Below are 17,723 nucleotides of genomic sequence, written 5' to 3' on the forward strand. Positions count from 1 at the left end.
TGTCTTAAAATTATTTTATGGATGATAAAAGATGGCTTGGACCTGGGACCAATCTAAGACGATGACGCACTGACTTCCAAAATGGCCCTGGGAGGGGATAAAAAGATTGTATTCCATTAATGATTGAACCTTTTTCCCAGGTAAGAAGGCTTGCTCTTTTCACTGAAGGCAGGCTCTACCATTAATAGAATGGCATCTTTGGATCCATCCTATGTAGGGGGTTTTTGGTCCACAAATAGTCAAAAATAGGCTGAAGTAGCCAATGACTCACTTAATTCGCCAGGAAGGAAAATAATATTGATGATAAAGAAGAACAATGGGCCTATTATGAATGGAACACTTATCTTGAGGCTCATAACTGCGCAGTGGGGCTGCAGTGTGGTCTCCTCGCATTTCTGTGTTTACATGCAAGGGGGCATTCACTGCCTGCCCCACAGCCACTTGCAGAAGTCCAAACAGGCCTCTTAACTCTGTCCATCAACTCCCTCTTTAAAGGCACAGATATCATCACATCCAGTAGTTGCCAGATAAACTACTTTAGCTTTGCTAAAGCTCTTTAAATTGCAGTTATATCCACACACCTGTGATTGCATTGATATTGATATTGTAGCTCCTTTCCAAAAATACCCCCCCCCCCCCCCCAAGAAGGATGCAAAGCAATTCCCTGAATCACACTCTGCTGAAGAAGGGGAACAAGTCCTAGAACTGATATCTCTCCCCGCTCCATCCACTCACCCACACTTCCTGGTTTTCAAATGCAAAGCAGTTGTTCTATCACTGAACCAAAGGCCATGGTCTTCCATGAGATTTTCAGAATTCTCAGCAGTGAGAATGGCTTATAAGTAGCCATTTTTTAAATGAGGGGTGTAACATCTAGCCAAGCTCTCTAGATTTTTGGCCCCTCCTAAACCTAGTATGCCTTGTTGAGATCATTCATGATCGGGGAAGAAGAAAGCTGTGTCCTACATGGGAGTAGAATTTCATTTTTCTCCGCATAAGGAAATTGCCCCACTGTAACTCCCTTACATTGCATTTTAATGAATGCTTGTTTTTCCCATTGTAAACTTTCTCAAGTTCACACACAAAAGTTTTATTGTTGAAAATCCCTGGGTTCATATTCTGGCTTTAATTGCACTGGTTTATTTTTTTTTCCTTAATGGGAAAAGAAGTCCATTGAGGAACAAAAACATTAATCGCCATTTCTATTTCCCTGCGATCCTTGAGGTGTGGGGTATGATCAAGCAAGGCAACCAGGAGACTGTAAAGAGGTGTGTTTAATTTCTAAAGTGGGAAGGAAAGAAGTTCAAACCTGCCTGGAAACTAGTCTGTCTAATTATAATTCCCTGATTTTGAATTCCTGATGCAGGGTTCTATTGGTGGTAGGGTTGCCAACATCCAAGTACTGAAGGTACCTTGCTATTACAACTGATCTCCAGGTGGCAGAGGTCAGTTCACTTGGAGAAAATGGCTGCTCCAATGGCTGGACTTCGTAGAATTATAACCCACTGAAGACCTCCTTTCCCCCAAATCCATCATTTTGGGGATCCACCTCCAGATTCTCCAGGCATTTCCCAGCCCAGAACTGGCAACCCTAATTGGCAGATAGGGGGACACTCTTCATGTGCTGAAATACTCTCTTCTAAAATTCTTTGAAAAAAATACGCTTCACGTCATGTAAGTGCAGACGTTTCTGGTTAGGAAGGTCTTCACACCATCGTACAGCACCTTCTTGGCTCTCTTTCAGTGACTGGCTGGATCCTGGTATTTTGTGAGGTAAAGCATCATAGGCAACTTAAGTAAGATTTAACACAGTCAGTTCACACCACAAACCTGTAAGTGGATGAATCTTTAATAACCAAGCATAAATCCTTGCATAAACAAAGCACAGACAATCAGGACATAGCAAGACGTACTGCAGACCAATGCAGCTAGATAGATTGCAATCCTCTGGAGTGTAATCAAATGGGAATCACTTGCTCACTTGTGCTTACAGAAATGAGGCCTTAACATTCTTCACCCGGGAATCAGAACGAGAAGTAAAAGTTTGCCAAAGACTGTCTCCCAGTTTTAGCACAATGTTTAGTCCCTGAACACAGACTTCCCTCTTTGGTGCCTTGTTCCAAACAGTTATATTCATTTTTTTCCTGCAGACTGGGAGAAGGGCCAGGGCCAGCCGAGGAGAGAAGGGGGAGCAGTGTGTTGGGTGATTTTGCACCCCTCCCCCGCAGGCGCCATCCCCTCCTCCCCTGAGTTGGCGGAAGGGCCCAAAATCACCCCCCACATGGCACACACACCCTCCCCTGCGCTGACCCGGGAGCTGAGTCAGCGTGGGGGAGGAGGGGTGTGGGGGCGATTTTGTGCCCCCCCCCACATGACAGGATGGCGTCCACAACCAAAATCTCCAGGTATTTCCCCACCCAGGGCAGGGAATCCTGTCTATCTAGGCTCTGTGCACTGCTTGAAGAATTGATGAGACCTGAGCACAAGAGGTCCAGCACCCCAGCTCATCTGCCAATCAAAAAGTGTATCTTCCTCCTGTATCTTTAAGGCTTTTTATTGCCCAGCTCACATACGTGCATGTATGCTTTCTAAAGGTACATCCATTCCCTTGGTACATCCATTCCCTTGTCTCATTACAGATGTAGCATAAGTCATAGAGCTACTAATAAAGACTTCACCATCAGTCCGTAAGCAAAATATTCAAGTCACATTCATTCTAGTAATGAAAGCAAAACATCAAAATCTAAGTAATAGCCTGTCCGGAAATGCAGAACTGAAACTCTTCTGAAGAAAACACACAGAACACACGTTCACAATTGACTTCTGCATTCCTCATGCCTTTAGAGAGTCGTACCTCAACTGAAATGGTATCTCTCTGAAGTCACGTTTAGGCTTGTAATAATTCAGCAAAACACCAACAAATGGAACACTTTTATTGAGACACACCTTTCTTTATGACTCAACGTATTTCAGACCACTCAAAACAGCCTCAAGAGCCCAGCCTAGCTCAAACTAACCCTTGTTGAGAAGTAAGTCCCTCTTTCGGGGTTTATTACCTGTGGGAGGAGCCATGGATGCATGGGAGAGCAGCTCCTTTGCATGCACAAGGTCCCCAGTTCAATTTCCAACATCTCTAGTTAACAGATTCAGATAGTAGGTGATGTAAAGGATCTTAAGCCCCTTCCGCACATGCACAATAATGCACTTTCAATCCACTTTCACAATTGTTTGCAAATGGATTTTACTATTCTGCACAGTAAAATCCAGCTACAAAATGCATTGAAAGTGGATTAAAAGTCCATTATTCTGCATCTGCAGAAGAGGTCCCAGTCTGAGTCCCTGGCGAGCCACTGCCAGAGTAGTCGATACTGATCTTGATAGACCAGTGGTCAGTAGAAGGCTGTGGATCATTGATGCAAACACCAAAGCACCCGTTGGCTCAAATATGACTGCATCTGATCAAACATGCAACCCACACACATCTTCTGTGGTCCTTCTATTTTTATTTATTATTTGATTTGTATGCCGTCCTTCCCCTTGCAGGCTCAGGGCAGCTTCCAACATCTCGTACGACAACTCTGACAACCACTGCTTGAGGTGGTTCACTTCACAGCCAAAACAAAATTTAAAAAAATATATCACAAGGTACTAATCAGTCCTTTTAAGATCTGAAGTTAGAAATTAAAACAAAAACTGGAATTTCTAATGGTTTCTTTTGGAGAAAGTTTGAGTTCAATGTATTGTCGAATGCTTTCATGGTCGGAATCACTGGGTTGTTCTGTGGTTTCCATGTAGTATTTTCTCCTGATGTTTTGCCTGCATCTGTGGCTGGCATCTTCAGAGGAAGATGCCAGCCACAGATGCAGGCGAAACGTCAGGAGAAAATGCTACTAGAACACTGCCATACAGCCCGGGAGCCACACATTACCCCAAGTTTGAGTTCAATGACAGACATTAAGTTCCATCTCAAGCTAGCTGCTCTGCAATTCCACTCTCCACCCCAATGGTTGCTGCTTTTGTCTTTCCCTGGGATTGACCTCACTGGCAATTTCTTTCCTCATCATCAAGAATCAGGTTGTAAAAGGGCCTTATGTCACAGTCCCACATAGGAATCAGATTGAGCAGTACAGAGACATCCTTGACGGGAATTGGAGCAAATGAGAATTTAAACCAAAAAGAGAACATTTTCACAAAGATTTTTTAAAAAAATACATATTTCAGTAATGCCACAAATGCTTGCAAAAGCAGCAAGTGGTTTCAGCTCAGCTGGCCAACAACTGCTTTTGTGTTCACATACAAATATTCATTACCTCACTAACTGCAGCATTTGGTGATGATGTACATGTGGAGAACAAACACCCATCCACAAAAGGAGCTTCCACCACCACCCCTTCTAAAATCCACGGGGCAGATCCAACAACACCCCCCCCCCACACACACACACACACCTTTCATGATATAGCAGCAAATCGGGGTACTCACAGACCGAGTAAGGAGTTCTGCTTACAGATCAACTGAAAGGAGGGAGGAAAACCCAAAATGGCTGGATAAGGGCTGACTATTCTTCAGGAGACATGGAATATTGAGAATCACATGAAGGAGAGAAGGGAAACAAAGAGGAAATCTGTCTGTTCAAGAGCCTGATAATGTCTAAGATCCCGAAGGGGCAAAATTGCACTGAGAATTTTCAATTTTTCCCCTTTTCTCATGATTCCAGCCAAGCCCCCCCCCCCCCCCGCCAAAAAAAAAACTTGTATCACATAATTCCAGTTCAAACACACTGGAGGCAGATTTTAGGGATGCCAGCCTCCAAGTGGGACCTGGGGATCCCCCAGAATCACAGATCTGGAGAAAAAGGATGCTTTTTATAGCCATGTACCCCACTGAGGTTTCTGTCCTCCCGAGGCTCCGCTCCCAAATCTTCAGGAGTTCCCCAACCACAAACTGGCAACGTTATCCTCCATCCCTCGCCAGTGGCCAGGGGGGACCTGGCACCCTCGGCAGTTCACAGCTTCACCACCGTACAGGACATTCAGGCACATGAATTTGTACGATTGAGTTTATTGCATGGTGGGGGGGAGGAAATGAATAGGGTTGCCATCCAGAAATAAGTTTCCCTGGAGAAAATGGCTGCTTTAAAGAGTTATTACTGCCTACTGGTATCACTCTCCTCCCCAAACCCACTCTCCTCGGGCTCCAACCCCCCCTCCAACCCCCCCCCTTTCTCCAGGAATTTCCCAGTTTGGGATTGGCAACTATTTTATGAGATATCCTTTTAAATAACTTTTAAAACATGCTTTTACCTTGCCTTTCTCCCACAGGCAGGTCCCAAAGCAGCATACAATAAAAGTCAGTCTAGACAAATATAGTTTTACAATAAAACAGCATTAAACCGCATTTCACAGTGCAATCCTAAGAACATTTTCCTGGGAGTAAGTCCCATTGAGTTGATTTCAGCAGAATTCTGAATAGATCTGCTTAGGCTGGCACTGTAAATGGATCAGTGGGTAAAAATTATCTGAAGTAGTTTTTTTCTCCCCCAGTTCTGTCTTTTACCCAGACAGATAGATGTTTGCTGTAGTGCTGTTGTGTAGAATACCCAAGACAGTTTCCATTCCTTCAGATGTTTTCTCAAATGCCACTCAAACCATCATCCTATGTATAATTGTACTGCCCTAAGAGTAGCGGAGAAAGTTTGCTGTTTTGTAAACAGGTATATTTATTCCCCCAGTTCCTCAAGGCAACTTGTTGAAAAAATCCAGTTCTGTAGGTTTTCATTCTAATGGAGCTCAAATAGGGAAGATCCGCCTGTGATGGCTTCTGCCTACTGGCTTTTGATTGTGACGTCATGAACTCCGTTATATCCCTGAAGCAGTTAAATAGAGATACTTCTGAATTTCTCAGAGAAATTTCTACAGAGGATAAAACAAGCCTAAAATCAGATACTTTGCCTGAAACTATGGCACAAAACATCATCTTCATAGTTGTGCTTCTAGCATGTTGTTAGGAATTTGCTCTGAATAGATTGGAAATAGATGCTGAAGTTCTACCAGGAAAGAAAGGAATATATTGGGGACCTAGAGCCCTGTAAAGACCCAATCCAAATTCATTTCAAAAAATGTGGCCCCAAACAGTCCAGTGTGAAACAAATGGATCCTAACATCTGGATTTTAAAAACTGCCCTGGTTTGTAGAGGTTGATCACAATCCAAATAGTTCAGGTGTGAAATTTTGTGAGCAGATGTTACAGACTTGGCCTAGCAGGAAATCTACCAAGGGAAGAAAATCTTAAACCAGCCGCTCTGTCTTGAAACACAGCATTTTGATTTTTCTGCTCCTAATACAAGGGTAGAAACAGGCTGCCAATGGCCATAAATATGAAAGTATCGATGCTGGTTTGCTCAAAAACATACCGGGGTTGATTCCCCACTCCTCCACATGAGTGATGGACTCTTATCTGGTGAACTGGATTTGTTTCCCCACTCCAACAGATGAAGCCTGGTGGGTGACCTTGGCCTAGTAGTCACAGTTCTTCGGAATTCTCTCAGCCCCACCTACCTCAGAAGGTTTCTGTTGTGGTGAGAGAAAGGGAAAGGAGTTTGTAAGCCACTTTGAGACTCTTACAGGAGAGAAAGATGGGGTATACATCCAAACTCTTCTTCTTTTTCTTCTAGCTGATTCTGAACATGCAATGGAGAATCTTTGTGTCTGATCAGCCAGAAAATAGTAAAACCAACAAAGCCTACATGTCCTTAATACCAACTCTGTGATCAAGTTGGTGAACAGGAATGGAGAGGCTGACTGTATCAAAAGCCACTGAGAAGTCCACCCCCTTTAAACAAAGATCATCTACCAGTGCAAGTAAAGCTGTTTCAGAACCAAACCAAAGCCTGAAACCAGATTTAAATGCGTCAAGTGAAGATGCATCATTGGAAAGCTCTGGAGTGGCTCCACTATCACATCCTCTATCACCTTCCATACAAAAGGTAAACTGGGGATGGACCTGTGATTGGCTACATCATCCCTTGCCCATGAAGTTTTCTTTGCACATAGGACTGACAACTGCCCCCTTTAAAGGCTTCCCTTGGTCAGGGAGGAATTGACGATTTTCACTAATGGCTTCAATATAATTTCCTAGCAAGATTTTAAAAGCCAGTACAGGCATAGCTCCAGAGCACAAGTAGGGGCCCTTAGACTCCCAAGAACTGTGTCACCATCCCCAAGCAGAAGCAGTCTAAAACGATCCACAACAAAAGGGCAAGGAGGCACTTCTGATGCTTCAGGGAGTAGATCTGCTCCCAACTTGACCTCCAAGTTGCAACTGATGAGAAAGATTTTGGCAGCAATTTTTCATCACCGCAGGCTTGGACATAAGTGTTATCAAGTTACCAGCCACTGAGTTAAGCAAGATTCTGCTGGTTCCATGGTGGCAGAAAAGGAAGTCTTTGCTGCCATCACTGTGACCTTAATAGGCCTGCAAATGGGCTCTTTGCTGTGCTTGGTCTGATTCACTGTGAGTCCTCCACCAACATCATTAGAGTTGTCTTCCAGTCTACCGCCTATCACCCAGCTCTTTGGAAACCAGGGGTGCCAGCTCTGGGTTAGGAAACACCTGGAGGCCAAACCTGAGGAGGATGGAGTTTGAAGAACGGTGAGAACTCAGAAGAGAATCATGCCATTAAGTCTACCCTTCAAAGCTGCCATTTTCTCCAAGGGAACTAACCTCTGTAGTATTTGGTACCTGCCCCAAGAATACCTTGGGGCTTGCAAGGTTTCCTGGGAAGTGTAGTTCCCCCAGGCCCCCTTTTCAGGCTGAACTAAGGTAGGGGGGCAAGGGGGAAGGGATGTGGGGGCTATTTTCCGCCCCTCACATGACCCCAATGGAGCATGTCCGTGGCGGGACGCCCCCTGCCCCATTGCAGCTACTCGTCTGGCCTGCAGGGTGGGGAGGAATCTATAATTTATTAAACATATTTCAAAGGAATGCAACATTAATATATTGATAGACTGATACATTGATGTCACTGCCAGTGGGAAACAGTAGATTCTATGGAATGGATAAAGAAGACAGCAAAAACACTTCCCCCGGATGCCAAAATAGTGGAGCTTTTTCTGCTCAGACCCTGAATTGATCATAAACAAGCACAGGGAACCCGGCTAGGATCTGAGCTGTTCTGCCAGGTTGACTGGGGGTGCCCCGCAAATCTGCCAGGGATGGTGAAAACTCCCAATCAACGTAAATTTCACAAAATAAGTATTCCTGTAGTATTCAATGCCAGAGTCTACCTTCCAAAGTGGCCAGGCGAAATGATCTTTGTTTCCTGGAATCCAGTTGAAATGCTAGGAGATCTCCAAGTATCACTTCAAGACTGGCAATTCTAGAACATAGAGCATCTTCAGATCGCTCTCAATAGTCTTTTACTGCATGTGTACCCATAGTTCAAGTGTGATAAGAAGTCAAAGAAATCCATTTAAACATCCAGTTAAAAGTCCAGCTCTGATTCTACTTCGTGCAGCTTTCGCAAGCCAATTCTAAATGCATGGCTTCCAAAATATGTAGGGATTGGCCTGGCTCTCTCTCTCTCTCTCTCTCTCTCTCTCTCTCTCTCTCCCTCCCTCCCTCCCTCCCTCCCTCCCCCCCAATGGAATGAAATGTGTGTCGTGAACAGAACAATGTTGCAAACACATTACTGGAGTTAATTCACTAGGATATACTCTCAGGCAACAGGTAGTCAAGCATTTAGGAAGGCAGGTACCAAATGAAGGAATTCGACAGAGGCTTTCCTTGAGGGCAATCACACAACATGTTTGATTTCAAAGAAGGGGGCATGGTAGTCTGCAGAGTGAGTCTCTCTCCCACAAGTGTTTAGGCAACTACATTGTTGTGGCTGTGCAAAGCAAGGAGATAAACCTTCCTCCAGGCTTTTTGTTCTCTTTAGAGCGTAAAAACAAAATATGTTTCTTTAATAGACTTGCATGGCTTGAAGACACTTGTTGAAAGGAGCGCTGATGGTATTTGACGGCCGGTGGCTTCTCGCTCCCAGGCATCCCTCACCTGCTTGGGCGGATGCTGGACAAAAAAACCCAACTCAATTTGGCTGTTAAAGCGTGGCCAGCGAAGGAGAAAGGCATCTGAAGTTTGCAGCTAGCTGGCACAAAGGAGCCTGCGGGGTGTACGTGATCCTCCCTGCTTAATTCATCTATTTGCAAATAAACACATTCTTCCAAACACCACAGGTTTACACAAAACTGAAAGGCTCAGTTCAGATGAAATGTGAAACTAGGATTTCATTTCCCTGAGGTTAGTTTGTGAAAACAAGATTTAATACACAGGCAATTACAGTAGTCCAGTCCCAGCAAACTCTGGTTTTATTGGCTGCATTCTGGACTGGTACCTCTGTAGCCAACGAGTGAGCGAGTCTAGCTGTGTGAAGCAACCACTACATCTGCATTTATACATTGCACAAAACTAGTAACGAATCCACGGTTAATAAACTATTGATTCAGATCCTGGTGTGACAGACTCTTACCACAATGAAAGGAGCAGCCCACCTTCCAACAACCACAATAGCTGTACAGAGGCGTAGCTACCAGGAGACCAGGAGTGTGCGTTGCATCAGGGGGGTGCCTGGGGGGCATGCAAAAATTTAGGTTCGTTTGTGGGGGTTTTGTATTTTTTAGTGTTTTTCCAGTTTTTGGCCTGCAGGGAGTGCAGTTTTTAGGCTAGTGGCACCAAAACTTTCAGGGATTGTTTTGGGAGACTCTCCTGATGATACCACCCAGGTTTGGTGAGGTTTGGTTCTGAGGTCCAAAGTTATGGACACACAAAGGGGGTGACCCCATCCCCCATTATTTCCAATGGGAGCTAATAGGAGATGGGAGCTACACCTTTGAGGATCCATAACTTTGGACCCCCTGAACCAAACTTCACCAAACCTGGGTGGTATCATCAGGAGAGTCTCCTAAAGATACCCTGAAATTTTGGTGATGCTACCTTAACAATTGTACCCCTTAACAGCAGGCACCCTCCAAATTTCCCCAGATTCTCCTTTTAAATTCACCCCCTTCGGCATGGATTTAAAGGGAGAATCTGAGGTTCCCAGTTTAAACACTGAAAGTGATGGCTGTTTCAGGGTGGGGGAGAATCCGGCCCCAAACAGCATCACTTTCAATGTTGTTTTAACTGGGGATCCCAGATTCTTCCTTTAGGGTGGATTTAAAAGGAGAATCTGGGCTCCCTAGTTTAAACACCACTGAAAGTGATGCTGTTTGGGGGTAGATTCCAGCATCACAGTAGCCGCCCATGCCGGGGGGGGGGGGGGCACAAAACTCAGATTTCGCACTGGACTCCATTTTCCCTAGCTACGCCTCTGTAGCTGTAGTCTGAACCCAATTAAACCGGGGTTTTGTGTTATGTCTGAACAGAGCCAACGGCTTTCCAGCGTCTTCTCTGAGAATTTAAACACTGCCTAGAGATGTGACACCAGCCAAAATCTTAAAAATGAAACGCACTGACTGTTCCACTCTTCCAGGATGTCGCTCTGCACACTGGTGTTCTCTTTGGTGTTTTCTAGGTGTCAGCCATGTATCCCTATCTGACTTCCTGAAGGAGTGAACTGTCTGTCCTAAACAGTGCTTCCATTCCTACCATCCTTTCCCATGCTGATATTATGGGAATGCGAGGGTGCGGGGATCTTGGGTTGAGCCTTACTGTAACTTACAGGTATATACCAGAGGCCAGAGAGCCAAACTTCAGTTTCAGCTATCTGAGCCTTGGACTGACACGGTTCCAATAAAGCTCTTGAAATCTTCTTGAGTCTCATTTGATGTCTTGAGTCTCATTTGATGTCTTGAGTCTCATTTGAGTCTCGTTTGATGACTGGAGTAACAGACCCTAACAGAATGATTAACTGCAGTCCTGCAGTCAAAGCTCTGCTCACAACATGGATTCAACCCGAACAGAAGGCAGTTTCAAATGGCCAGCTGACAGTCATCCAGTCTTCTGAGCTTGGTAAAATGAGCACCAGCTTGTTGAGGGTAAAGTGCAGACAACTGGGCAACTTGTTGATGAGGCCAAGGTGATGGAGACTGAGGAGAATGTTGCTGGAGCCACAGAAGCTGAGAATGGATGCGTTTATCATGATGTCAATAACTCATTGGACAAACTGATCGAGATAGACTGATGCCATGACCTACGACCAGCCACCTCCCATCACATCAAAATTATTTCTTGGAACATAGCAAGATGGAGAAACAAGGCAAATAACCTTGATTTTATAAAGCACCTTAAGAGTTTTAACATAATTATACTTCAGGAAACTGGTCTCCCACCCAGATTCGACTAGGCTAAATCTTGTACTGTTTACCAGCTCACAAATCTAACCCAAGGGGACATTGTCAAGCTTGGTTAGCCTTCCTGATAGAATCCTGCTTCGAGACAAAAATAACAGTTTTATCCAACTGTAACCATCTTGCACAAGCACTTTTACTACAATGGGATCATTATAGTTTAATAGTAAATGTTTACCCCACCCCCCACCCCCGCCCAGCTCAGATCGAGCCACACAGAGTTTGCACTTGCCGCAATTAATGACTTGTTTTGAGGAGATCAAGCGAGACTTCCCAAACACTGATATAGCACTAGTGAGAGATTTTCATTTCATTCATTTCATTACATTTATTGGACTTGTACCCCGCTCTCCCCTGTAGGGCTCAGAGTGGTTAACAACCAACAAAACAGAATAACAGACCAATTAATATGAACAGCAAATATGAACAATAAATAAATATGAACCGCAACAACAATCCCAAAACCATAGTTCCAGTTATCAATAATCAAACATCACTAAACATAGCATATCAACAATATTAACATTTCTTAATGAAATAACAAATAGCAAAAATGTATTAGCACATAGCATAACATATGACTGCATCATACACATAATCTATATATATAAAAAGCTAACCATTCGTTTGTTGGTCTTGCCCTAACGCCGAAACAGCTGGACAGATTGCCCCCAAATTTTCACATGACGTCCCTCCCTATTGCAGGCAGGTAATCAGACCTTCAAATCGCCAAAAGTCCATACCTGAGCCAGGTAAAACGTCTTTTTCCTGGCGCACTAGGCCATGAAGCTGGCTGTGTTTAACTGTCACCCTTAGAATGTTTGTGCAGCCTGTCTGTCTGTCGCCCAAGGGCTTAGAATGTTTGTGCAGATGGCCACAGATGAGCATTGCAAACAGTAAATAGGTAACACTGTTAGGTAATACGAGTGGAAGTAAAACACATACACACTTTGCCATGTGAGACGTCAGGTGGGGTTCCCCCCTACACACACATGCAGGTAACTTTCACTCTCTGTGCCTCACCCAATACTACCACACAACACACATACTCTCATACACATCCACTTCATCCTCACACACCTCACTCTTCCCTCCCTCACATCCAACCACCACTTACTTACCCACTCCTCGCTGGAGTTTGCCTTTTTCTTCTAAGAAAATCCATGGGGTGGGGGCAAACCAACTACTGCCTCTGCTTCTTTTGCACGTGGCCCTTTAAAAACCCAGGGAGCTGGCCTCGATCTGAACGCCTCACCACCCTGCCTCTGCTGCCTGACTGGGATAGCCTCCTTGCCCCAGTTCTGCCTTACCCATGCCAGGATTGTGCGTGTCAACCAGCCTCATGGACAGCGGGGTTCGCACTCTGGACAGTTCCATTGTGGAATGGGAAGGGTTACCTTATACTAAGAACCAAGCCAGCACCATATAATAATGTGAGTTGAAAAGGGAAAGAGGGATTCCATTTGACCACCCCAAAAGAAGAAGAAGAAGAAGAAGGAGTAGTAGTAGTAGTAGTAGTAGTTTGGATTTATATCCCTCCCCTTCTCTCCTGTAGGAGACTCAAAGGGGCTTACAACCTCCTTGCCCTTCACCCCTCACAACAAACACCCTGTGAGGTGGGTGGGGCTGAGAGAGCTCCGAAAAGCTGTGACTAGCCCAAGGTCACACAGCTGGTGTGTGGGGGAGTGCACAGGCTGATCTGAATTCCCCAGATAAGCCTCCACAACTCAAGCTGCAGAGCTGGGAATCAAACCCGGTTCCTGCAGATCAGAGTGCACCTGCTCTTAGCCACTATGCCACTGCTGCTCCCAAAAGGCTATGCTCGGGATCATTGGACCTGCATGGACATCTGTGTGGACTGTGATGAGAAGGACAATTGCCACAGCAACATGTGGCCGGGCCCCGCTAGTAATATAATAATAAGATAACAGCTTGACATCAGAACAACAAAATATCAGCAATCATATAGCAACAGGCATGAGATAACAGCAAGTCATAACACTACAACATAAGACGTCTCAATATTATGATATCTGAACAGCAAAAATCAGCAGGTACAATATCCTCATTACATAATAACAACATAAGAGCACAACCAAAAATGGAGACTTATCATTCCAGAGTTGGGAACTCTTTTAATGCCTGAGCTGGTAACGATGGGCTAAAACTGTTAGAAGCTATGGGAACTGATGCTGAACCTTTGCACTTTTCCTTATTGAGAGACTCAAAAGGCAAACTGGTCAACAATGGAGGTATTACCCTTGTTAAATTTTGTACTAGGTTCAACACAGTTTATCTCAATGGTTTAAAAGCATTTAGCCATGCTGGCGAGTTCACACTTATTTCAAGCAGGGGTTGTAGCGTGCTCGACTATATCATGGTATCACTCCCCCTCCTGGACAGAGTAGGAGACTTTCAAATAGAACACCAGTCTGCAAGTGATTACTTGCCTACGTGCTTAATAATTAATCTCAATCTTGGAAAAAGAACTCTTACTGATGTGCCTACGATGCTACCGAGAATAGCTTGGACTGATAATCTTAACTCTAAGGAAAAGGAATTATAACATTCCTGAGCCTTAATGAAAATTAGATCTGCAATAACTCAGTCCAATGAATCAACTGAGACACTCCAGTTATACGAGGAGGTAGTGCAGACCCTTGCAGACCTCCTAGTGTTACATTCAGATATCCTTGCAAAAAAAGGCCAAAAGATATCCTGATGATGGGTTCGACCAGGAGTGTAGATGCATAAAGGGCCAAATTTGGGATCTGTATCTTGGATTTAGAAGAAAAGAAGAAGAGGAGTTTGGATTTATACCCCCCCTTCTCTCCTGTGAGAAGACTCAAAGGGGTTTACAAAAGAGCAGCAGTGGCATAGTGGTTAAGAGCAGGTGCACTCTCATCTGGAGGAATCAGGTTTGATTCCCCGCTCTGCTGCTTGAGCTGTGGAGGTTTATCTGGGGAATTCAGATTAGCCTGTGCATTCCAACACATGCCAGCTGGGTGACCTTGGGCTAGTCACAGTTGTTCGGAGTTCTCTCAGTCCCACCTACCTCACAGGGTGTTTGTTGTGAGGGGGGAAGGGCAAGGAGATTGTAAGCCCCTTTGAATCTCTGTTCTGGAGAGAAAGGGGGATATAAATCCAAACTCCTCCTCCTCCTCCTCCTCCTCCTTCTTCTTCTTCTGCCCCACAACAAACACCCTGTGAGGTAGGTGGGGCTGAGAGAGCTCCAAAGAGCTGTGACTTGCCCAAGGTCACCCAGCTGGCATGTGTTGGAGTGCACAGACTAATTTAATTCCCCAGATAAGCCTCCGCAATTCAAGTGGCAAAGCAGGGAATCAAACCCGGTTCTCCAGATTAAAGTGCAGCTGCTCTTAACCACTATGCCACTGCTGGAATATAATGCTGCCAGCCTACCTCCTGAATACTTTATGGCAACTGAATACTTTATGGCAATGGCAAACCACCCTGTATATATTTTGTCTGCAAAGTAAATGTTGTGATGTGACATAATCCCATAAGTCAGTAATGACCTAGTGCTTTTTACCTAAACACATCGTGGGTCCAGGCATTGAAAACAACTTCACCGCAATCCTGTACAGAGCTAATCCAATCTACGCCCATTGATTTTCATTGGGCTTAGTCTAACGTAACTCTGCAAAGGTTTGCACTGATACATTTCTTACCAGAGCTGAACTACTGTCATGTTCTTTTCTCTTTGATGCAGATGTCTTCCACAGAAGCTCTCTTTGAATGACACAGTGTGCATAAAAATCAAGGCAGACGTGGACTGGGCATGAGTGTGCCGGCTTCTCCCCCAGTGGCGTAGTTGCCTAGGGACGAGGGGTACCTTCTATCCGCGGGTGCCACTAATTTGGTCATGTGGGGGGTGGAAAATTGGGCCCCCACATGACCAGGAAGATGGCAAGGACTTCCTCCTGCCTCGTCGTCTTCAGGCGGCCTCTGAGGAGAGCAAAAGTGACTGCCGTCCCCTGCCCTCTGAGAGTTGCTTTTATAAGCACTGAGGTCGGGGTTTGGGAAGGCAGGGCCACACCCTGTGGGCAGGGTGGGGCATGGCCACAAACCCCCTGAGCCCCTCCTCCAGCCTCAGTGTTTATAAAGCAGCTCTCGGAGAACGGGTGACAACAGTCGCTTCTGCTCTTCCCAGAGAAGAGGGCAGAAGGGACTGCCGGCTGTTGGCTGGGAGCTGGGAGTGGGGTGGAGCCCTACCCCACCCCCAGGCGCAGGGGGGGTTGCCCAGAGACAATTTGTCTCCAGGTGCCATTTTCCCCGATACGCCTCTGCTCTCCCCTGTCTGTCTGCATATAAAGAATACACATGTAGCCTCAGTCCCTGTGACTGGAGACCTCCTCTCAAACTACATTCCCAGTCATGGAGAAGAAGCCCCAATATTTATACTCTGTAGTTTCACAAACCAGTCATCATGTATGGGGGGGTGCGTGCGTGCGTGCGTGCGTGCGTGCGTGCGTGCGGCCAGCAGACTCATGCCCACTCCCTGTTTATATGAGCTGATTTCTATGTAATTCATGACATCTGAAGAGGTCTAGACAGAAATCTAAACTGAAACCCGATGGTGTGGAACATTCCCTCCTCTAGAGACTGTGAATGTAAAGTGTAGTTAATTAAAATGATAAATCCGATCTTGTTTGTTTGACTGCTGTTAAGCATAATCTGTTTTTCTCAATTTTACAGTGTTTCGGGAACTTTTTTTTAATTGCTACACTGAAGCAGCCTACTTTCAACCCTGGACCTGATGTTCCAGAGGACTTTGAGACAATCCTTTGGTGAGCTCTGGCAGGACAGCAGTCTGTCCAGGGAATGGACAGGTACAGTCTGGTGGATTCTCCTCTAAGGCTCATACACTTCCCATCACTTTTGGTACCGCAGCAGCAGGCTCCTGCCCTCCCACCTCTATCAGAGGTGTGTGTCTGCTGTGCAGCCTCTGATAGAGGTGGGGAGTGCAGCAGCCGCCAGCTCAAGCCAGGAGCCTGTCAGGCGCACACATATCCCACCTCCATCTGTCGAACAAGTTAAGTTCTGTAAATACTTGGGAGTTGTTTTTCACCACAAAGCCCATTGGTCCAAACATAGAGACCTAGCTATGAAAGCTTGTACAGCTACTGTGGCGGGAGTTGAGAATTTCTTTTTTACAAAAGGTAACAGGTTTATTCCCGCCGCAGTGAAAGTTTTCAATATGAAAGTTATTCCTCAATTGTTGTATGGGATCCCCTTGTGGATCAATGCTTGGAATCATAACGTTGAGAGGATTCAGTCAGCTTTTCTATATAAAATATTTGGAGTGCCACATTGTATTCCATATACCGCACTCTGTCTGGAAGCGGGACAACATCTCCTGGCTACAAAAGCCTGGCTGGTTACCTTGAAGTTTTGGGTCCGCCTGTGCTTTAACTCAGATACTGACAGTCTTATATATCTTATCCTCCCTCAGCTTCATGAATCTAAGTGGTGGCGGGCAGTGGAAACTAAAATACTTTCCCTGGGATTTTCCTGGGAAGCCTTGCAAATGCTGCCTGCTCCTGAAATCTTCTCTCAATTAAAAAGGCGACTATTAGATCAAGAGTTTCAAGTTCTGCAGGACAAGGCGAGAAGCAATTGCTCTCCCCTCTTTTTTAACATCAAATTTAAAATCAATCATATGGCAGATTATTTGAGTTTACTTCAGGAGCCCAAGCATAGATGGATAATCACTAGGGCTCGATGTAACTCCTTCCCTTGCTCTATGCTACAAGGAAGGTTCCGAAAAATCGACCAGACTTTTTGCTCTTTGTCCTGTAATCTTTAATGAATACTCTACTGTGGGGAAGATTACGTTCCTATTAAACAATTCTGCCTCCGAGATTTTAACTTCTGTAGCTAGGTTCCTTATGGAAACTTTGAAATGATTACCTGCGATGGTCCTCATGTATGGGATACTTGTTTGGACAATGTTGGCTGTTATATGGATTCTATGCCTAATAAAGGTTTATATATATATATATATCCCACCTCCATTGGAGGCACACACCTGCCCTGGGAGGGGCAGGAGCCAGCCTGCAGCCACGGCAGTTAGTTTAACCAACAAGCGGAGCATCCCATGCTGTCATGTGGAGGCGCTGCCCAGCCCGGGAACATGGGATAGACGGTACTCTACTGCTGCTATCACAGATGATCTCCAGATGACTAAGAGGAGTTCCTCTGGAGAAAATGGCTGCTTTGGAGGGTGGCTGCCATGGTATTGTGCCATGATAAGGCTTCTCCTCTCCGCTCCCCAAACCCCACTCTCAGAAATCTCCAGGTATTTTCCAGCCCAGAGCTGGCAACCCTATCTGCTGAAAGGGTTCTTGAAGGAAT

At 45.2% G+C, this 17,723-nt stretch overlaps 1 protein-coding gene across 1 annotated transcript in view; it reads right to left on the bottom strand.

Annotated features, from left to right (window-relative positions):
• Positions 1 to 17,723, bottom strand: part of ASIC2 (acid sensing ion channel subunit 2) — a 571,394-nt gene that overhangs the window by 268,351 nt on the left and 285,320 nt on the right. The window lies entirely within an intron of this gene.

The sequence above is a fragment of the Sphaerodactylus townsendi genome, linkage group LG15 (assembly GCF_021028975.2).
Source record: "Sphaerodactylus townsendi isolate TG3544 linkage group LG15, MPM_Stown_v2.3, whole genome shotgun sequence".
Lineage (NCBI taxonomy): Eukaryota > Metazoa > Chordata > Lepidosauria > Squamata > Sphaerodactylidae > Sphaerodactylus > Sphaerodactylus townsendi.